Raw genomic sequence first — 22,239 nt, forward strand, 5'->3', positions numbered from 1 at the left:
TAAAATCGTCATAGTTTGATACGGATTAAGAATTATGAACCAATTGGCTGTTATGCTTAATGAAGTTCTTTTGAAAGTTTCGTCAAAAATTATAATTTTTTTAATATCTTCAGCTCTTTAAATGCATAAAAATTCCATTGTTACTGGCAATGCTTCTCACCACTATGATTGCACGGCATATTGCAACTTCAAAAACAAAAGTTGGTAAATTACACATTCATAGATTGAGACATGATATAAAGGTATTTTCCAAAAATGATTACAATATCAAAAATACTAACCATCTTTCGTGGTATCCTTGGCTGATGGCCACAATGACTATCAGCAACAAAAACGATCCAACAACTGAACAAATAACGTGATGGTTAGTTTGGACGGAGATCAATAGTTAATAAGGCACTCCAACAATGCTGAACGAAACTTAGAAATTAACCTGCAATAAATGCATGTGGCAATCATAGATATTCCTTATTAGATGATGCAATAATGTACTAAATGAAGCTAATTGAACTTACTATCACAGCAACTTAAGCTGAATTATATATATCAATCTTAGCTTTTTTAGCAGCAGCAATGACCGCAATACTGCCTGCCATTGATTCAATGCTATCATTGAGTCTATCTAAACGAGACATTTTCTCACGACGATACAAGATATCAGTTTCTTTCTTTAATCGCCGTTCTACCATCATTTCTTCAAGAAAATGATCCAACGGCTTCTCACGTCTTGGTCGTGGATTAGCTACTTCAACTATTTCAATAATAAATTCCAAATATTAATTATTATTCTATTTGAAAATTTTGAAAGGACTTACTCATATTATCTGGAATGCCATTTCCTGCCACTGATAATGGCTTTACCCAAAGTTCTTTGTGGAAAAGTTCATGCATTACCTGTTAAAAAAAATACGACAATTTAACGATATTATTTACTTATTTTTGATGTTATTATTATAACTATTTTTTATTATGAGACTTAATTATTACATATCTTGAAATTTTTCTCGTTAAAAATACATGGAATCTACTGGTGTATATAAATTTGAGTACTATAATGTTACCTTTTTTCATGTACTGATGAAGCAGCTGTGACCCGTAACCTGGCTCTGAAAAGCATTAATGAACATTGACATTAATATTCAAATTATTTAAAATAACAATAAGTTTTTATTAGGTTAGATGTCAAAATTTCATGACTTACCTGCATATGCTCTTAAATACTCTTCTTGAGTCACATGAAATGAGTAGGATTGTTGTTTTTCTTCATCATATAAATGTAATTCTTTTAATTCTGACATTTTTTCAAAATTAAAATAAATAAATAGAAATATTTAAAAGCCACACTACTTACACAACGGTTAACGTATAGAATGAATTAAGGCGGCAAACAGTCCAATATGGCGGCACACCAGTACAATATGGCGTCGATTCATGACGTCACTTGCACTGGCCAGCATACTGGTTTATATTTCGGAACATACCCCTGGACTATTTATCCAGGGTTCCAACCCCTCTGAAAAGCTGGAGGTGGTAGCTTTAATGTTCTTTCTGCCAATCCGGTAAATTTGAATATCCAAATTTCCTTTGGTCAGGCTATCCACGTGCGGGCTTCTTGAACTGCCTTTACGCTCGCTTCCTCGTCTTTCCTTCACCTGTCTGTCCACCTAGCGTCCTTGAGTTTCCCCTTGGTGCCTTCAAGTCTGACTTCACTTATTGATTTTTCTTTACCTGACTTTTCTCTGCATACTGTCCTTTTCCTTTTTAAAATTTAATATTCTTTTTTGTTTAACAAAAATGTTGTGTACTCTGGTACATAACAGTTTCTATGAACTGAAAAAACAAACCAGTTAAATTCCGGTTAAATAATCGAACCGAAATTCAACCGTTTTTTCTCGGTTAAAAAGCAGTTAAATCTAGTCGATATAAAACATATTCCGCCAGAAAAACTCGAATCTAACAATTATTGATGTTTTTTCATTATTTATAACAAATACAGGCTATTTTAAACAAATTTAATATGCGAGAGTAGATATAAAATCAATTGTTTATTGAAAGATATTGTTTTTTTTAACTGATATTTATTTTGTTTCTACAAATATTTTTTTGCATTCAAATACGCGAGATCTATTTTTATTATTCAACCAATATTTGACCGGTTTTTAACCAATATTTAACCGTTATATACGTCCGGATATATAAAAAATATTCTAGTTATTTAACCAGTTTCTAACTCATATTTAACTTGTTTTATTCAGTTAAATACTTTATATTTAACCGAGATTTAACCGTGAATATCCAGTTAAATACGCGAGTTATTTAACTGCTTTTTAACCGTTTTTTAACCGAGAAAAAACGGTTGAATTTCGGTTCGATTATTTAACCTATTTTTAACCACTTTCTTACCAGAAAATAACTGGAATTTAACTCAAATTTAATTAGATTTTAACGATTTTTTAACCGTAGAATTCCAGTTCCTAGAAACCGCGAGGGTTGTAAAAAACTTTAGTTAAAATCACTTTTTCTCTTTTTTTCTGAAATGTATGTATTGTGACGTTATTTTTGGGATAACGTCCCATTGACACCTTAAAGAATAATTTAATTAATATTGGAAGCTAATCGTAGCCCATTTGGGTTGCTCTAGCTATTGTTCACGTCATATTTTATTATTTTGAGTCCTCAGGGGCTATTTAACCGATGGTTACAGTGATGGTTCACGTCTGGTTTATAAACTATTTTAATCTAATGAATTGTAGTTATTTTTGTTATTACTTGTTTTGAAAATATTAATGTAAAGGGAGGTAGCAAGGTTGGAAGATTATGTATTTAATTTTGGTAGTAGGAAAAGACTCAGTAGGATGGGGAGGAGTTGGTAGAGGAGAAGTGAGAAATATTTGAGGAGCTGTGAAACCATTAAGTGGAGAAGTGGATCGCTAACGTGGAGTAGAGGGCCAAACGAAACGTGCCACCCGTTAGTTGGTCCATGCTAGAAGACGTTCTAGCCCTGTGAGTGATCATCACTGGATCAGGCCCAGTAATATGGCACTCCAATGGAAGAGATGGAGGTGTGGAATGGGCATTGTGGAGATGTTGTGAAGCAATTAGTTTTAAGTTGAAGAATTAGATATAAGTTTGCAGGCCTTGTGAGGGAAGCCTGATCAACCTCACCTCCAAGGAAGCACCTAGGTTAAGTCGCCCTTCCACAATGAAATCTAGGAGAGATCGCGTGATGAAGCTACTAATGGAGAAGTGGTTCTGCAAATAAGAAGATTGATTGTGAGATTGGAGTGGGGATAAAGAATGCAGAGCGTACAATTTTGGAGTTTGATAAAGAGAGAAGTAGTTTAGAGCTTGAAGGGAAGAGAGTTCGTTTTTGGAGATCGACGAGAGCAGTTCGATTCTGGTAATCGAAGGAAGCAGTTAGAAATTGGAGTTCGAAGATTGAAGATGGCGAGGGTTATTGGAGGTTGAAGACGAGAACAGGCCCCGGAGGAAGAAACGATCAAGTAGAGTTATGGCAGACTACAGGGAGGTCCCTGATGCATAGAGGAGGTTCCAGAATATCCAGGAACGTGTCGAGACCAGTTTACGACACCTAAGTATCCTCTGCAGCTCCTGTAAGTCGTATTGAGTCTGATATTTGGTAATTTTTGATAGTTTTGTTACAGTTTAGAAGTAGAATAATGAAATGTAAGGAATCTTCCACCCTTGGCTTGCTTTCGTGATTTAGTTAGTTAATAAATTTAGTTCAGAGTGTTATAGTTTAAATTATAAGAGATATTGATGATTTTGCTTCGGGTTTTAGAGTCATTTACAAGATAAAAATCAGGGTATTTGAGATTAGAGCCGTTAGATTAAGGTTAATTAATGTTTAAGTTTGAGAAACGATAGGTAATTATTTAAAAATTGTTCCAGAATTCGAGTTAGAATTATTTGTTTGTAAAATATTTTTCTTTATTGATGATGCCGAATCGTTACAGAATGATTTATGATTGTTGTTAATTGATTAATGAATAAGAAAATTGATTTTGTTCTAATAAATTAAGCATTAATTGATAATTGGTATTTAAATACTTAGTAAAGAAGAGCCTTCAACTCCAGTTTGTTTATTCAACAATTTTGAATACTTTTGTGGGGTTCAACCGAGAATTATTGCCGGCCCTGACCCTCTCTCCACAACCCACATAACTGAGCTCCAGGAGATCCCCTGTCAGGACCTCTTTACCAGCAGCATCTTAATTAAGTTTAGTTTAAGATTTCGTAATTAGTTTTAAGATTTTTGGGAATCGTGAGAATTTGGTTGGATTTTGATTTTAGTTTTTAAGATTAGTTGTAAGTTTTGGTCTAGGCTTAAGTTTTTTTTTGGATTTAGATGTAAGTTTTGCCAGTTTAGTTATTCTGGCGATAAAAATAACTTGGCGCCCGTCGTTTATAATGACTATAAGCGAACCAGGGATGTTAGCTGATAAATTAGGGTCCTGGAGGAAGGTGAATACTGAGTACACCTACCCCAGTGGAAAAGTATCGTCACAAATGGCGCCCGACGTGGGGCTGGGCGAATAATTTTCTGTTGTTGTAGTTTCGGAGTAGAGTAGTTGATTTTTTTTTATTTATTTGATAATTTGTTTGAGAATAATTGATTTTGTGCGTTGAAAATAGAAGAATTTGTAGCATTGATTATTGGTAAGATATTTGTCGAATTTATGGAGAATTTCGTGATGTATTATTCATTGAGAATTAATATTTAAGATAAAGATTTCTAGGTGAGAACTATTAGTTATTTCCTTTGTCTTGAAGTTGAAGGTTCAAGCTGAAAAACATACATTTTAATTTAGAGTTCTTTTTTGTTGAGTTCTGGAACATTCTATAAGAGATTAGCTTTTGTGCTAAATTAGACGTCGAAATTTTGAGAAATTTGAAGATTTTATTGTCTAAATTCACAGAATTATTTGATATAAAATTTCAGTTAAGGATTAAGCCTAATCCAGTTAGAAATATCTAGGCAAATCTCTCGCCATAAACAACTTTTTTTTTGTTTTCGATCAAGTACCAGCTCTAGTAATATTCCAGATTTTCTTTCGATTAGTATCGTTAGATTCGTGAAATTAAGTTAACAAAGAAAGTTCGAGACAATCTTTGTTTGCTCCCGGGAATGGACTATAGGAATTTTTTTTTTTATTTATTATTTTATTCATTTGAGTGATAGAGAAGGTCTCTATCACATGCTTTAGAGATATACTTTTTTTTTGAATCTACTTATTTTGCTTTCACCTGTAAATTCTTAGGATTTACTGTGGAAAGGTCTGTGTTCCCTTATTGTAAACACAGAAGTGCAAGTGTACTTGCTACGTACCTTTCCGGTAGTGAGGGCAAAATAAGCCAATCAGCGAACGCGAGAGAAGACTCGAGAGCGAATACCAGCGAGTCTTATCTCATTCTTGTCTTAACTGTTGCACAGTACAGACGCGCTTACGCACTTCAAGTGTCAGTTCGTGAATTAATCAAGCAATAATTTGTTAATAATAGTAATATAGTAATTATTGAAGTTATTGTGGTGGTGGTGACTCGTTTAAGCCATTAACAAAACAATCTAAAAGTTGTTAGTGGACGTGAAGGAGTGGATAAGTGCCACGAAAGTAGCGGTTGGATTACGTACAACACATTTATCGGTAAGTTTCAATCCTTGATACAGTTTATTGCATGATCTAGTGTGTTTCTCGGGGTTTTATTCACGTATTTGATGAGCTTTGATTATTATCAACGTGAAGATCGAGTCATTTCCACCTGAAAACATCGTCGGAAGATTGTGTGAAAGAAAGAAAACCCGTGTGGTAGTGCACGTGCCCGCGTCGTGAACGATACCGCCATTTCATAAAAGATCCAGTCATTTGCTCTAGAGAAAATTATATTAAATTGTGTGGAATCGCGGTGTGAAATTACTTATTGTTGATTATTTGTGTCAATTTTGGGGTTTTGATCATCTAAAATATGGAATTTCTAGCCGAGTAGAGAGCTTTGTCCACGAGATGCGCAGAAAGATGCGCGGTGGAGACATGAGAGATCTACGGCAACCGGCACGACTTGCTTCGCTCGCAAGCGGTATCCCCTCCACTCGCGTCACTCACGCTCGACGCTCGAACGCCAAGCCGAGATCGAGTTGAGTTTTCAACTTTAGCAATTCTGTAGCATCCCTAATTATTAATCTTTACAATTGAAACTTTACAGAGGGGTAAATAAGGGTCTAAACTTTTAGGAAAAATTGTTACAATTAGAAAACTCTTAAAATCAGGGGAGTTATGAATCGATGTTCCCCGCAATGTGCACTACGCGATCAGACCTGTCGTTGTCGCGAGCTTGTGCGTGTGTTCCAGAGCCAGAAAATGATCAAGTAATGTCACCGGCATTAAATACATTAGTAGACAGACGTTTTTGTTAATTAAGGGTCCACATTGACATTATAAAAATCTAAATAATCGCTTATTTTATTTTTTTTCTTTTTTGAATTTAACAGCAAAAATCATGGGTATTGTGTGTTCCTCTCTCAGTTAAAATTAAGGACTTGCTCTAGTCTTTTAAAACAATTATTTAGCAAATTAAATAAACATTAGCAGTAAATTAATTGGAAGTTTGATAAAGATGTTGGAAAATTAAAGTCAGTTATGATCTAGGAAAAATTGCTACAGTATTAACCTCTCAAGTTATTGTGTTATATCTGCTTTAAGTTTGACCTACTTTCGATCAGCTGATCCAAATGTTGGTTTAGCTCGTGAAATTGGAAGTAAATAATTATTTTCGTATAATAAAAATAGTTAATCCTCACTTTTACCGTATGTAACTCTTTGAAACTTTTCTTTTTTTTTCTCTTTCTTATTGTGGTTACCTTTTTTTTTTACTTTGTAAGAATAATTAAATACGGTTGGCGGTCATGAGTCCATCTCCTTCGATTCATGGTAGACGTTCTAGTCGACATGGCTAGCTCGAATAAATTGGGGGGATCCGAGGGAAAATGGATAACCATGATGAAAGTTTAGTTTTTTTTTGTAGCTGCGCTACATTATTTGGTGAAAATTATTTACCTAGTTCCTCTTGTTTTTTTTTAATAACCAAAAGTATATATATCGTAGAAATGTATTGCTTCTTTTCTCCTGAAGTTGTGCTACAGTAAAACATTACCTATTTTTTTTTAATTTTTTTTATTATTTTTTTTTTATTTTTTTTCTTTTTTTCTCTTTTTTCTGTCTCTTTCGAATTCTATTTCTTATCCCTTATTATCTATTCTTTTTAATTCGTTCTTTTTTTTTTATTTCCCTTTTCTATTATTAGTATTATTTAACTTTTTTTTTGAAGACCCGCGGATAGCTACTCGTAGTTTTGCTCCAGTCGATTATTGTTATCTTGGATTCGAGAGACTTAAAAGGAAGTTGAGAGGTAGAAATTATTTTTTTTTTATTATGAGTTTTTTTTCTTAGGTACCGTATTTCTTTTTTTTTCTCCTCCATTTTTCTTCTAATCCCATTTTATTTTATCATCTCTTTTACCCTTCCCCTATTCTTCTTCTTCTACTTCTTTCCTATTTCATCTCTTCTTCTTTCTTCCTTTTCCATTCTTCCTTTCTCTCCTTTTTTTTTATTTTTTTTATTATTTTCTTTCTTTGTCTCTATATTCCCATCACTTTTTCTTCTTTCTTTTCTTTCTATATAAAATAATTATTTCCCTTATATATTTTTTTTCCCTTTTCCCCTTTTTCCTCTTACATCAGTAATTATAAAAAAAAATTGATTAGATAATAAGGACTCATGACAAGCCGACCGGTGCAAAACAAAACAAAAAAAAGAGAGAACATAAATAAAATTAAAGGCGTAAGTGCTTCGGTGAAGACGCTCGAATGTAACCTTTTGTTGCTTCGGTTTATCTTATTAAAATTTGAAAGTACATAGGCTACTACCCGACTACAATAGGGGGATCATTTACCAAAGAGGGCTCTAGAGAAAAAAAAAAAACTTTATTATTAAATTTGATGGAATAATATAAAGGAAGAGAGAGAGATATACAAACAGCATGATTGGGGAATCAAAACTTAAGTTGAGGTAGAGAACTTCAAAAATGTAAGGTGAAAGAAAACCTTGAACGTTTCGGCGAATTTATTTTCGTTTTCTTTTGTTCTCGTTCATTCTTTTTGCTGTATTATAGAAATCGCTTTCTCTCGCAAATAACGGAGCAAGAATTAACTCCCGGATTATTACTAGTAGAATTAAGTTATTTAATTTATGCATGACTTATATACAGAATATAACGAGCATGTCCGATGACGGGGAAAACTTGAACGAGAGTCAGGGGACGAGGGAGGTTTCACCGACTCCAGACGTAGTTGAGAGTCAGGAAGTAGGTCCACTTCCTGTTCATGAGACATCGGATGCATATCAAGCAGCAGGGGGATCTGGTATGAATCTGGGGGGTCAAACTAGTGTACCTAGCACCTCAGGTGGGTATAAACGATCCATGCCTAGCGGTCATCCCGGGTATACCTTTGATCCTCGCCCAGTTCAGGGATATTATTACCCTGAGTTAACTAGACCACCACTTAGTGGAGTCTACAATCACCCAGCATACGAGAGACGACAATTCGAACATCCTTATGTTAATACCCAGCGGGGGGGTCATGGAGGTAGTCGTGGTGAGGGCTTGGGTACTCTTCCTAGTGGGCAAGAATGGAGTGATTCTGGTAATTCTGCCGCGAATATGAATGCTGGGAATGTCCAGTCGGGTCCACATGGCAATCCACGACGTAGTACCATCCATCCAACTCAGGCTGATTATCGTATTAACTCTGACGATTCAATCCTCGAGCCAGCAAGCTCTAGCCAAGTTAAACCAGATGCTTTTCTGCAGGCAATGCAACGGTGGGATACTAATTTCAGTGGTGCTCTAGGAGAGGATGTTGAGTTATTTTTGAGTCGGGTTCAAGAAGGTGTTGATTTATTAGGCGTTAGCGATGAAGTTTTACTGAAAGCTATGCCATTCTTTTTGAAAGGTGGTGCTCTAGTATGGTATCGTGGTCGTATGGGCTCTCTTGCAAATTGGGTGGAAGTAAAGAAGGCGTTCCGCTCTAGATTTTCTGATCCAGACTACCAGATAGCGTTGAGGGAAGAAATTGCCAGAAGAACTCAGGCGGAAGGGGAGCCTGTAGGAGAGTATCTCGCATGTATGAATGGATTATTTGCTCGTACCGACCCTAGATGGCCGGACGTTGAATGCGTTCGATATGCTCATCGGGGGTTACATCCAGCCTATCGTATAGCGATCTCTTGGAGCGATAGGTTGTCCATGGCGGAGTTGGAGAATCTGGCAGCTCGTCAGGAGCAAGTTTGGCGTAGTTTAAGAGATCGTAGGCCTCCACCTCGTCCAGAGGAATCCATGTGTCCTGCTTACGCCTACGCTGGTCCCAGAATCACCAACACTGGACCCTATCCTGTTATCCTTCCACGAAAAACTCCAGAGAATGTACGAATGATGCATCCAATGATCCGTTATCCTGCTGAAATGTTGGAGGCCATGCAACCCCGATCCCCTATGGAGAAGACGGGTGACAGGCCAACTCATCCAGACTCCACAGCTCCAGCTCAACCCACACAAGCTCCAGTGAATCCAGGGTCCAATGAAATTGTTTGTTGGAATTGTAACAAACCTGGTCACCTTTATCGTTTTTGCCCAGAGCCTCGTAGAAGATTTTGTTTCAAGTGTCGTGCTCCAGGAGTGACATCAGTCACTTGTCCCATTTGCAACTCGGGAAACGCGAAAAAGTGAGCGCTCTTCCGGCTCTAGCGCACTCACTTTGCTTTAATGAGTCGGCTACTAGAAATATTACAGTATCTTCAGATTTTGCTCCAGAATGTAGAAGGGAAGAGGACTCCATCATTGATTTCTCAGTCAAGTCGAATAAAAACCGTTCCTCCGTGGCATTTTACGTATCTTTTAATATCGGTGACCATATTATTACAGCTCTTGTAGATTCAGGGGCCTCAAAATCTTTTGTGGGCCAAAAAGTAATAGATATCATTAAAGAATTAAAATTACCAACAAAATTAATTATGTTTCGTAGGGTAGTAACAGCCAGTGGTGCCTGCCATAAGATTAATGAAGAGTTCACCACTAATATTGAACTGGGTAACCGAGTTATCTCTGTTACATTTTTATTAATGTATCCGCTATCCGAAGATTGTATACTAGGTATGGACTTTCTTCAAAAATCTGGAATAGTCATTGATTTTGCTATGAGAACTTGGTTTTTTAGGGACAATCCTCAGTCGCAATTTACTTTTTCACCAACTACCGCAGCATGTCAGATCACTTTGTATGGTCTGCGAGAGGTAACCCGGGTAGAGGAAAATCAACTAGATCAATTATTGACGGAACTCATCCCAAAAGCTCCAAAGGTGTTAGGTATAACGACTATGGCTGCTCATGACATAGATGTTGGAGATAGTCCAGCAATCAAGCAAAAATTCTATTCAGTAACTCCAGCAATTCTGGATGCGGTGTGGAAAGAGGTTGATAGCATGTGGGAAACAGGTATAATAGAACAGTGCCAAAGCGACTGGGCAAGTCCAGTGGTGATGGTGAAGAAGCCAAACAACACCTGGCGGTTTTGTATTGATTATAGGAAAGTGAACGCGGTCACAAAGAAAGATGCGTATCCTATTCCACACATGTCCGAGATATTAGATCAACTTCGTCACGCTCAGTATATAACCACGTTAGATTTGAGTCAAGCATATTACCAAATTCCGTTAACAGAAAGAGCGAAGCCTATCACTGCTTTTATCGTTCCAGGTAGAGGTTTGTTCCAGTTTACGAGGATGCCTTATGGGTTGACTAACGCTCCAGCTACCTTTCAGAGGTTATTAGATAAAGTTCTAGGTCCTGAGGTTCACCCTCATGTATTCGTTTACTTGGATGATATCATTATTGTGACTAAAGCTTTCGATGAACATCTCCATTGGCTCAGGATTGTTTTAAATAAATTGAATGCTGCTAACTTAACCATAAACCGCGATAAAAGTTCCTTTTGTTGCGCTGAAGTCAAATATTTGGGTTTTGTAGTTAATAGTGAAGGGCTCAAGGTAGATCCAGAGAAAACTCAACCAGTCCTCGAGTTCCCAACTCCTAAAAATGTGAAACAAATCCGAAGATTCCTAGGTATGGCTTCATGGTATCGTCGTTTCATTCCAGATTTTGCTACAGTTGCTGCTCCCTTGAATAAATTGCTAAAAAAGAATCAAACTTGGGAGTGGGGTGACGAGCAAAATAGAGCCTTCAGGATCTTGAAGGAAAAATTGACTTCTGCCCCGACATTGTCTTGTCCTGATTTTAGTCTACCCTTCACTCTTCAAACTGACGCAAGCTCAGTAGGTTTAGGAGCTGTGTTGACCCAAGTTATTGATGGGGAGGAGAGGGTAATTGCCTACGCGAGTCGATCTTTAACTGATCCAGAGAAAAACTATTCGGTAACAGAGCAGGAGTGTTTAGCAGTCATCTGGGCCATACAAAAATTTCGCTGTTATTTGGAGGGCTACTCATTTACTGTCATCACTGACCATAGTAGCTTAAAATGGCTACATAACGTCAAAAATCCTACAGGTCGTTTAGCAAGGTGGGCTCTAGAATTATTAGAGTACGATTTCAAAATTGTTCATCGAAAGGGGGCTTTGCATCATGTCCCTGACGCTCTATCTCGTATCCCGGAAGATCTTGCCGAGGTTTTGCACTTCATATCTGCCACAGAAGATCGTTGGTATATTCGTCGTTATAGGGGAGTCGAGAGACAGCCTGCGAAGTTTCCCGACTGGCGTATTGAAGGGTCAAAGTTGTATTTCCATCGACCATCGACTTTCATTGATGTAGAAATTGAGGATCTAGACGCGTGGAAATTGGTTTTACCAAGAGAGGCTAGGTTAAGAGCGCTCCAGGAAGGTCATTGTACACCACAAGCTGGACATCTTGGAGTTGACAAGACCTATAGACGATTGTACCTCACGTATTATTGGCCAAACATGTTCAAGGATGTGGTAGCATTTGTAAGAAGTTGTGATACTTGTCAGAGAAATAAAGTGGAGCAGACTCGTCCAGCAGGGTTCATGGGTAGAAAGGTTGTAGAAGAACCCTGGGCAGTAATTGCTGCGGATGTTATGGGTCCTCTACCTCGTAGTAAATCGGGGTTTTCGTACGTTCTAGTAATCCAGGACTTGGATACCAAGTGGATTGAGGTCCAGCCTTTGAGAAAAGCTACAGGCAGTCTTATCAGTTCGTTTATCCAAGACACCGTTGTATCCAGATGGGGTGCTCCTCGCATATTGCTGACGGATAATGGGACAGAATTCGTAAATCACAATTTACGTACTCTATCTAACACCATAGGGTTCCGGCACGTCACGACGCCTCCATACCATCCCCAAGCGAACCCAGTCGAGCGGGTGAATCGCGTAATCAAGACCATGTTGATTTCGTTTATAGGAAACGACCACAGAGAGTGGGATAAATTTCTGCATGACTTCCGTTTTGCACATAATACTGCTCACCATAGTTCCATACAGTCTTCACCAGCCTTTCTGAACTTTGGACGAGAGCCAAGACCCGCGATTCGATTACGCCACGAGCACGAGGACCAAGCCGAGCTGATAGAACGACCAACAGACGTCTGGATGCAGCGAATGAGACGGCTTGAGGGACTACGAGCCTCAGTAACCCATGCTCTAGAGGAAGCGTACAGAAAACAAGCCCACTACTACAACCAAAAGAGGCGTGACGTGGAGTATAATGTTGGAGACCTAGTCTGGAAGAAATACCATGTATTATCATCAGGCGCCCAACATTTCTCGGCCAAATTGACACCACCATATCATGGACCGTTTAAAATCACGAAAAAGATATCAAAAGTGGTATACGAGATCGTTGACCTAGAGGGAGTTCCAAGGGGAAAGGTCTCCATACAAGATTTAAAGCCATACCAAGCTCCAGTATTTAAGCTTAAAGCTTAAAAATATTTTTTTTTTGTTGTTCTCATTTTCTTCCACCTGTATGCTCTAGTACCGTAGTGTCTCTTAAAAATTTTCCTAATTAACTATGGACCTTTTAGTGTTTCATTTTTTTTTTTGAACTAACCTGGAAATCTCGGTGTAAACAAAATAACTAAGACTGTTTGTAATTTTCAGGGAATAGAGATCGCTCTCGTAAGGCTACAGGATGGCCAGTCGTCATCATCCAGATGATGACGCTTTTAAGTTCGTGGCACGACAGCGACAAGAAGACGAAGTAGAGGAGGACCAGTGGGAAGGGGGATCAGCAGAAGAGAGGAGTGATGAGGAGTCGAAGGAAGGGAAGGGGAAGATGAGACCAGGACCTGGAGGGTTGGGGACTCCCGAGCCCGATGAGGGTCTAGTATTTGATGATGATCCTATGTGGGACCCCATCAGAAGCTATGTGCCTGCTCTAGTGTGGCTTGATGAATATCAGCCGGGGCTAATAAGAGCGTTGGGTCGGATGGCTAGGTCATTGAGTCATAAGGACAATGAAACCTGTCCATTGAAGGAAAAATTTGGGGTCAAAATAAGAAACGCCACGAAGGACGAGATCCAACCCCTTCCAGAAATGACGTCAGTAAGCACCCAAGTCGACTCATCCTTTCCATCGTCCTCGAGAACCCAGACACGACCGCGCGAGCCTACTTCCACAGGGTCGCGAAAAGGTCCAGCCAAAATGCTCCAGAAGAATGATCCAGTAGTTGCCGTATGCGCTCTAGCCCTTTTGTTAACGGGCCTAGCCGAGAGAAAGCTACAGAAAAGTCGACAGGGTGAGGAGAAAGGGACCAGAGGGCAAGAAGGAGGGCCAGCAGTTACTCCGCCCACATCAATTCCACCAAAACCCACCCTCGTGGTGGATAATATTGAAAGGTTGTGCTGGAATTGTAGAGAACCAGGCCACCAATATTCCGACTGTACTCAACCACGTCGACGGTTCTGTCAGATGTGTGGGCGGGTAGGGGTGACGACACGAACCTGCCCTAAATGTGAACGTCGGTGGCGAGAGAAGGGGCCATACGTGGCAAGATATGGGAGGAACGTCCCAAGAGAAGCACCGTCTGAGCCTAGAAGCCGCTCTAGTACGAGTTCCAGTCAAGCTTGGAGGTTGGATCGCTCTAGTGACGCCGGATCACCCTCATAGATGTGCTCAAGACCTTAATTTTTCTTTTCCCTGTAAACTCTCCTTTAACTTTTTTTTATTTCCTTTACATATTTTCCCTACATGTTCTTCATTTTATATTCCTGTTAAAGTCAGTTCTCTTACAGTTAAACAAAACAAAAGACAAAATTTTATATACTTTATGATAGTTCCTTTCCTTTTGGGTATACATTTTTTTTTGTTTTTTGTTCAATAAAGTTTTTTTTGTTTTGCAATTACCATTAATGTGAAATAGAATAAGAATACTTTAAGTTTGCTCCAGTTGTAATCTTAGTTAGAAAATATATTTTGTGTTTCATACAGTCCATCCGAATAAACGTTGGTTCAAACAATTAATATTATCCCCGTAATGTCCTATCCTGAACTTAATTCACTTATGGTAGATGGTAGATCTATAATTTGACGCATACTAATTTCTCTTTCCTTTTTTTTTGGAAATGGAAGATTTACCTGATATTAACTAATAAATTTTTCCTTGTTCGGTAATTTTGATGATTAAGTATGTCCTTGAATCTCAGAAGTAATAGTAATAAAGTGCCAAAATTGATGAGAATGATACCTGGTTGGAAAGAATTGTCGAGAGAAGAATATAGGAAAGGAGGAAAGTTAACGGAGAGTGACTCAATGTTCAAGCTAGAAGAAGATTAACCACACCAAAAATTGCAAGTACCCTTCTCACAAGGTTACATACTGGTACCTGGCGATTATAGTAAGTATCGAGATATATTTGTTGATGAAAGTTACCACGGATTATGCTGGAATAGGCTATGAGCTCAGACGAGTTTACGCCAGAATTATTTTTTTTTATGCTGTTTTTCCTTTAGTATAAGATTTTATATAGCATCTGTGAAACAAATTAAATTTAGAGGAAGTGCTAGATGAACGAATTAGATCACCTACTTTGTCAATGCTCCGATATAACGTCTATTTAGCTCTGGTGAATTATGTAGCGTTAATAATTAATCAATGCAGTTGGGTTGTCCCAGTATATGATCTAATTGTAGCAAGACCAATTCTTTTGTTTATTTGATTGCTCTAGTTTTGATGCTTTAGATGAAAACTATTTTTTTTTTGTTGTTGCTTTATAAGCTATAGTGCTTTGAGAAATTTGCTAATGCTAGGATGTTCTAGGAAAGTTATAGTTTGCTTTGATAATTTTTCGATTGTTCCAGGTTAATGTACAGTAAAGCATGAGACCCTATGTCTGTGCATATCAGGCGTGGGTTCGAGCTGGGCGAAAAGTACGAGTAAAGTTCAGGGAGAATCTGAGGCAGTTCCAGTGTGCAGTAGAAGCAGAGCAAAGGTCCAGTTAACCAGAGAGCAGTTGCCAGAAATCCAGTATCATTAGAGAGAGCCTCCAGTTGTTCCAGTGTATATTAAACCTGTTATTGTACAAGTACTGAAGAAGATTGTTCTCGTGAAGACATCATTAATTATAGATAGGATAAGTGATAGTTAGGATCTAGACAACAAAACCCTACGCAAAATCACCCCCAGGGGGGGAGGAGTTGTGACGTTATTTTTGGGATAACGTCCCATTGACACCTTAAAGAATAATTTAATTAATATTGGAAGCTAATCGTAGCCCATTTGGGTTGCTCTAGCTATTGTTCACGTCATATTTTATTATTTTGAGTCCTCAGGGGCTATTTAACCGATGGTTACAGTGATGGTTCACGTCTGGTTTATAAACTATTTTAATCTAATGAATTGTAGTTATTTTTGTTATTACTTGTTTTGAAAATATTAATGTAAAGGGAGGTAGCAAGGTTGGAAGATTATGTATTTAATTTTGGTAGTAGGAAAAGACTCAGTAGGATGGGGAGGAGTTGGTAGAGGAGAAGTGAGAAATATTTGAGGAGCTGTGAAACCATTAAGTGGAGAAGTGGATCGCTAACGTGGAGTAGAGGGCCAAACGAAACGTGCCACCCGTTAGTTGGTCCATGCTAGAAGACGTTCTAGCCCTGTGAGTGATCATCACTGGATCAGGCCCAGTAATATGGCACTCCAATGGAAGAGATGGAGGTGTGGAATGGGCATTGTGGAGATGTTGTGAAGCAATTAGTTTTAAGTTGAAGAATTAGATATAAGTTTGCAGGCCTTGTGAGGGAAGCCTGATCAACCTCACCTCCAAGGAAGCACCTAGGTTAAGTCGCCCTTCCACAATGAAATCTAGGAGAGATCGCGTGATGAAGCTACTAATGGAGAAGTGGTTCTGCAAATAAGAAGATTGATTGTGAGATTGGAGTGGGGATAAAGAATGCAGAGCGTACAATTTTGGAGTTTGATAAAGAGAGAAGTAGTTTAGAGCTTGAAGGGAAGAGAGTTCGTTTTTGGAGATCGACGAGAGCAGTTCGATTCTGGTAATCGAAGGAAGCAGTTAGAAATTGGAGTTCGAAGATTGAAGATGGCGAGGGTTATTGGAGGTTGAAGACGAGAACAGGCCCCGGAGGAAGAAACGATCAAGTAGAGTTATGGCAGACTACAGGGAGGTCCCTGATGCATAGAGGAGGTTCCAGAATATCCAGGAACGTGTCGAGACCAGTTTACGACACCTAAGTATCCTCTGCAGCTCCTGTAAGTCGTATTGAGTCTGATATTTGGTAATTTTTGATAGTTTTGTTACAGTTTAGAAGTAGAATAATGAAATGTAAGGAATCTTCCACCCTTGGCTTGCTTTCGTGATTTAGTTAGTTAATAAATTTAGTTCAGAGTGTTATAGTTTAAATTATAAGAGATATTGATGATTTTGCTTCGGGTTTTAGAGTCATTTACAAGATAAAAATCAGGGTATTTGAGATTAGAGCCGTTAGATTAAGGTTAATTAATGTTTAAGTTTGAGAAACGATAGGTAATTATTTAAAAATTGTTCCAGAATTCGAGTTAGAATTATTTGTTTGTAAAATATTTTTCTTTATTGATGATGCCGAATCGTTACAGAATGATTTATGATTGTTGTTAATTGATTAATGAATAAGAAAATTGATTTTGTTCTAATAAATTAAGCATTAATTGATAATTGGTATTTAAATACTTAGTAAAGAAGAGCCTTCAACTCCAGTTTGTTTATTCAACAATTTTGAATACTTTTGTGGGGTTCAACCGAGAATTATTGCCGGCCCTGACCCTCTCTCCACAACCCACATAACTGAGCTCCAGGAGATCCCCTGTCAGGACCTCTTTACCAGCAGCATCTTAATTAAGTTTAGTTTAAGATTTCGTAATTAGTTTTAAGATTTTTGGGAATCGTGAGAATTTGGTTGGATTTTGATTTTAGTTTTTAAGATTAGTTGTAAGTTTTGGTCTAGGCTTAAGTTTTTTTTGGATTTAGATGTAAGTTTTGCCAGTTTAGTTATTCTGGCGATAAAAATAACTTGGCGCCCGTCGTTTATAATGACTATAAGCGAACCAGGGATGTTAGCTGATAAATTAGGGTCCTGGAGGAAGGTGAATACTGAGTACACCTACCCCAGTGGAAAAGTATCGTCACAGTATATATGTACCATACTTTATGCGTCATATAAAATATTTTATTTATTTAGTATTAATTTCCAAACTTTTCGCATTCTTTATTTAATTTTGATTACTTTTTTTAGGCGGAAGATAACTCAGGCATTCTGCAAGATGATCGATCAACGGATTATTATAGAGTAAGATCATTAAATACAAATATTTCCTGATAAATATACTGAAGAAATGTTATGATATTATTGTTAATTATCTCTTTTTTGTGTAGAATGATGATAACGAGACAACCTTCTGTTGAGCAAAAAAATTGTGTAAATGTACCAGTACACTAAGAGCAGAAGCTCTGATGATGTTACTTCTGCTTGGGGCTCAGCACTCACTTATATGGACCGTAATTATTGACATTCTTTCTATGATTAATACATTTTTTGGAAGAAATGTAGTACCAGCAATAAAACATGAATTGTTAAAGAATTTAACATTACCGAATGATGCAGTAAAATATCATTTATATTGTCCGATGTGTGAAATATATATTGAAGAACGTTCTGATTTAAAAATCAACACGCCTCTATTATGCACTAATTGCGAAGAGGCTATTTCAAAATCAAAAATGTCATTTTTTTACGTTAAATTTACGTTCACAATTTTTAGAAAATCCTGAAATACTAAAAGTATTTGAAACACATCGAAATCAACGGAATCGTGAAGCATTGAAAGATATATATGATGGTCGCGTTTATAGAAAATTCAGTGCTCAAAATCAACCCTTAGCCAATGTTTATAATTTATCCTACACATTTAATAGTGATGGATGTCAAACATCGAAATCAAGTCGACTTGGAATGTGGCCAATATATGTTATGATTCATGAACTACCACCTAAATTAAGACTAAAACATATTATTATGGCTGGTTTATGGGTGAGCAATGTAGAACCTGATATGAATTTATTTTTAAACCTTTCGTCGACGAAGCAAATTCATTGTCAAAAGAGGGTATACAATGATGGTTAGGTCAACAGCAAATAACGAGTAGAATATTTCCACTAAATGGATGTTTTGACTCCGCTGCACGATGTAAAATCTTGAAACATGAAACAGTACAACGGATATTACGGATGTACATTTTGCGAACAAAAAGGCAGCTATTTCAATGGAATACGACATCCAATATCGGCCGATGTTATCCATCAAAATCGCACTGATGAATCTATCAAGAATGCTATGCATGAAATTATGAGAAATCCGCAGGCACCGATTGATATCATCAAGGGTATTCTTGGCCCATAAACCTTAATGAATTTAGAATATTTTGATTTAGTGGATGGCATGGTGCCAGATTACATGCACTCAATATTACTCGGAGTTGTTAAACAGTGTACAGAAATCATATTATGAGTACTACTCATGCAGAATTCTACGTTGGATCTCCAACAAATTTGCATTGAATAAATAAACGATTACTGTCAATCAAATACCCTTCCTGTATAACACGAGCACCCAGAAGCTTACAAGAAAGAAATATATGGAAAGCATCTGAATGGCGTTCATGGCTGATATTTTACTCGCTTATTTGTCTTGATGGAATCTGACCCCCTGAATATTTAGAACATTTAGCATTACTTGTTTCAGCTGTGAATATATTTTTATCTAAAAAAATAACTAATGAGATGATTGAAACAGCAAATAGCTAAATACAAAGATTTGTAGAATTATATCAACAATATTTTGGAGAAAGAGCCATGACTTACAACATTCATCTGCTTCTTCATATGCGCCAAAGTGTACTTAACTGGGGACCGCTATGGACTCATAATGCCTTTTCTTTCGAAAATGAAAACCATACAATTCTACAGTTAAAGAAAAATCCTACTCATGTAACTTTAAAAATTTCAAGGAAGTATTTTATGTACAAGTCACTACCAGCATTCGCAGATAAATTCGAAAAAGGTGAAAATTTCCATAAATTTTGTAACAGTACATTGACTAGAAAATTAAAATACACTGTTCTAGTAGACAGTTGCATATTAGTTGAAAACGGAAGTGATTATGAATTGAATCAAATAGAACAAAGCCTGGTTAATTTTCCAATTAGCTGTAGAAAATTTACTCGAATGATTTGTAATAATATTCGTTACATTTCAGAAAGCTACCGTCAATGCGTGAAAAAGAAATGATTCTATAATCCAAATAAATGATAAAAAATTTGGAATTATTTTAAACATTTGTTACTTTTCAGAACCACATGAAATTATCATTTTCTATCGTGAAATTATTTTGAACGATGATCCATCCTTCTTGCTAACTGAACATGTAAATATTAATTACATAAAAAAATGTGTTACAACGAATACTATACAATTCTGTAATCTAAAAACTTTAATTCGAACAGGCTATTTAATTGAAAGAAGAAAGAATGAAACGTTTTTCGTCTCAATACCACAAGGATGCTACGGTGATTAAAATTCTGTAGAAACGATTGTTATTAAATTATGATTGTTGCATTTATCAACAAAATTTTTTATAGCTCAACTGTTTTTTTTTTTGAGTCGCAATTCTTTGCCATCATAGAAAATTCAAAAGTATTAATTGCTCAGTTTTATATAAGTTTCGATTTCTTTCTACTTATTTGTTATTCACGCTTATTGACTAAGTGCTTTATAACCGCTATAAATAAAAAAAATTTTAAATAAAATAAATAACTATAATAAGCTATAACTTGTGGTTATAGTTGAACCGGACAACGACTGTTGCTTCCGTTCGGCAATATACGTCTACAAGTTTATAAAAAAAAACATACGAAACAATACATTCTTATTGATAAATAGTAAATTAACAAACCTTATCCGATGATGAAAGTTTTTAACTTTCGACAATTTTCTGCGACTTCTCTCATAGTTCGTGGCTTAATGCTGACAACGGACAAGTCCAATTCTTGTAGTGAATAATACAAAAGTTTTATGATAATTGACAACGGTGATGCTGAAACTCTTGACAATTTCTTTTTATCTTTCAAAATTACTCGATCGAATAAAGTCTTACGATTATGAATGAGATTGAATGGTTCTTTTAAAGATGAAAATATCACAATTGTCGATTTCACAAGAATAAATTCTCGATAAGTACAATTGCAATTGAAAAGAAAGCGTAACAGCTTTGAGTGACAAACATACGTTTATCGACATCACACGATCGTGATCAATTCTAAGTATAAAAAACCAATATTTATGTTAAAATTTTACGTATATTACACTTTGATGATGTATAAAAACTTAGAATTATGAGTAAAGGATATATAACTTTCTAATACTTTCCTTTCTTACAATGATACTAACAATAAAACTGAGCAACAAATATAGCATCGTACCAACGTACAAAAAAATTATGAACCTTGAAAGCGTCTGTTTATATATAAACAAAAATTGCGTCGTATCGGCTTGAACGTAGGATATGTATTGTCCACGTGATTGAATTTCTTGAGTGACGCAGTACTATAGTGTGTATACGCATTTGTTGGGGTAGACGAAGTCGCTTGAGGGACTCACGTCTTCTATACAAGCCGATGAAATGCTGATCTATGATACAGACCGCTTGTGGCGCTGCTGCTTGCTGACGCATAGAGTCCCCCAAGGCAGAGTCTGGCAAGACGACGCTATATTACTCGATTTTTGCCTAAAGTCCCATGAGAACTAAAGGAACTTTAGTCTTGCCTGACTCTATCTTGCCAGACTCTAGCTTAAGGGACTCTATTGATGCAGGTTGCCACAGATTGAAGAGTGCAACGCCATAATTGTTTTTAGTGCCAGCATCATTTAGATTGTGTCGATGATAACATTATTTTGACAACATAGAATCGCATATAATTACTGTAAAGTTGTTGCGCTTTCTGAACAGTCAACTTTTTATTCATTTTGACACGAGTACTGTTTTTTTTTGTTGGAAAATTTTCTACTACCATGTAACGTTGATGTATGTGTATGCATCATTTTAAGCTGTCATGCTTCCTTCTTTTTAATTTGAGTGATTTGAATAAGTGTTTCGTAATTCATTAAAGCTGTTGAGTTTCCTTTTTTTGTTCATTATTTAATTTCTTCTAATTTTACAGTAATCATGTTTATAGTAGTGATCATTTCTTGAAAAAACAATGGAATCATCGCAATAGTGACTTGAAGAATACATCAGAAATGATGAAAGAAAGCGTGAAAAAAGAGATCATTCAAGTAAGTGAAAACTAGGGTTGATACGAATTGTCCCAGCAGGATACAATGATGCTGAAGATAATTTTGTACCACAACCGCTGCGAATGCGTACAATACGTCCTTATCCTAAATTAAGAAATGATAAAGGTGAAGATGTATTAAAACTGATGTTATTCAATCTACCACCTCATAGGAATGAAAACGATATTTGAAAGATGCCTTCCAAAGATGTTTCCAATTGTGAAATTCAAATAAATGGCACTGTATTTTGAGAGAACCGAAAATTATTGATTTAGTTGATTTATTTAATGTTTTTTGAGTTAAGAATAATGATAGCA

At 36.7% G+C, this 22,239-nt stretch overlaps 1 long non-coding RNA gene across 1 annotated transcript; it reads right to left on the reverse strand.

Annotated features, from left to right (window-relative positions):
* Positions 1-13: 13 nt before the first annotated feature.
* LOC118071155 (uncharacterized) lies at positions 14-858 on the reverse strand. The gene is made up of 4 exons (XR_004690855.1): positions 816-858; positions 516-751; positions 282-433; positions 14-186 (listed from the first exon to the last, which is right to left on the reverse strand). It is a non-coding gene; the product is annotated as an uncharacterized lncRNA (long non-coding RNA).
* Positions 859-22,239: the final 21,381 nt, after the last annotated feature.

This window comes from Chelonus insularis, unplaced genomic scaffold (genome assembly GCF_013357705.1).
Source record: "Chelonus insularis isolate UGA/USDA-ARS -01 unplaced genomic scaffold, ASM1335770v1 contig_75_pilon, whole genome shotgun sequence".
NCBI lineage: Eukaryota > Metazoa > Arthropoda > Insecta > Hymenoptera > Braconidae > Chelonus > Chelonus insularis.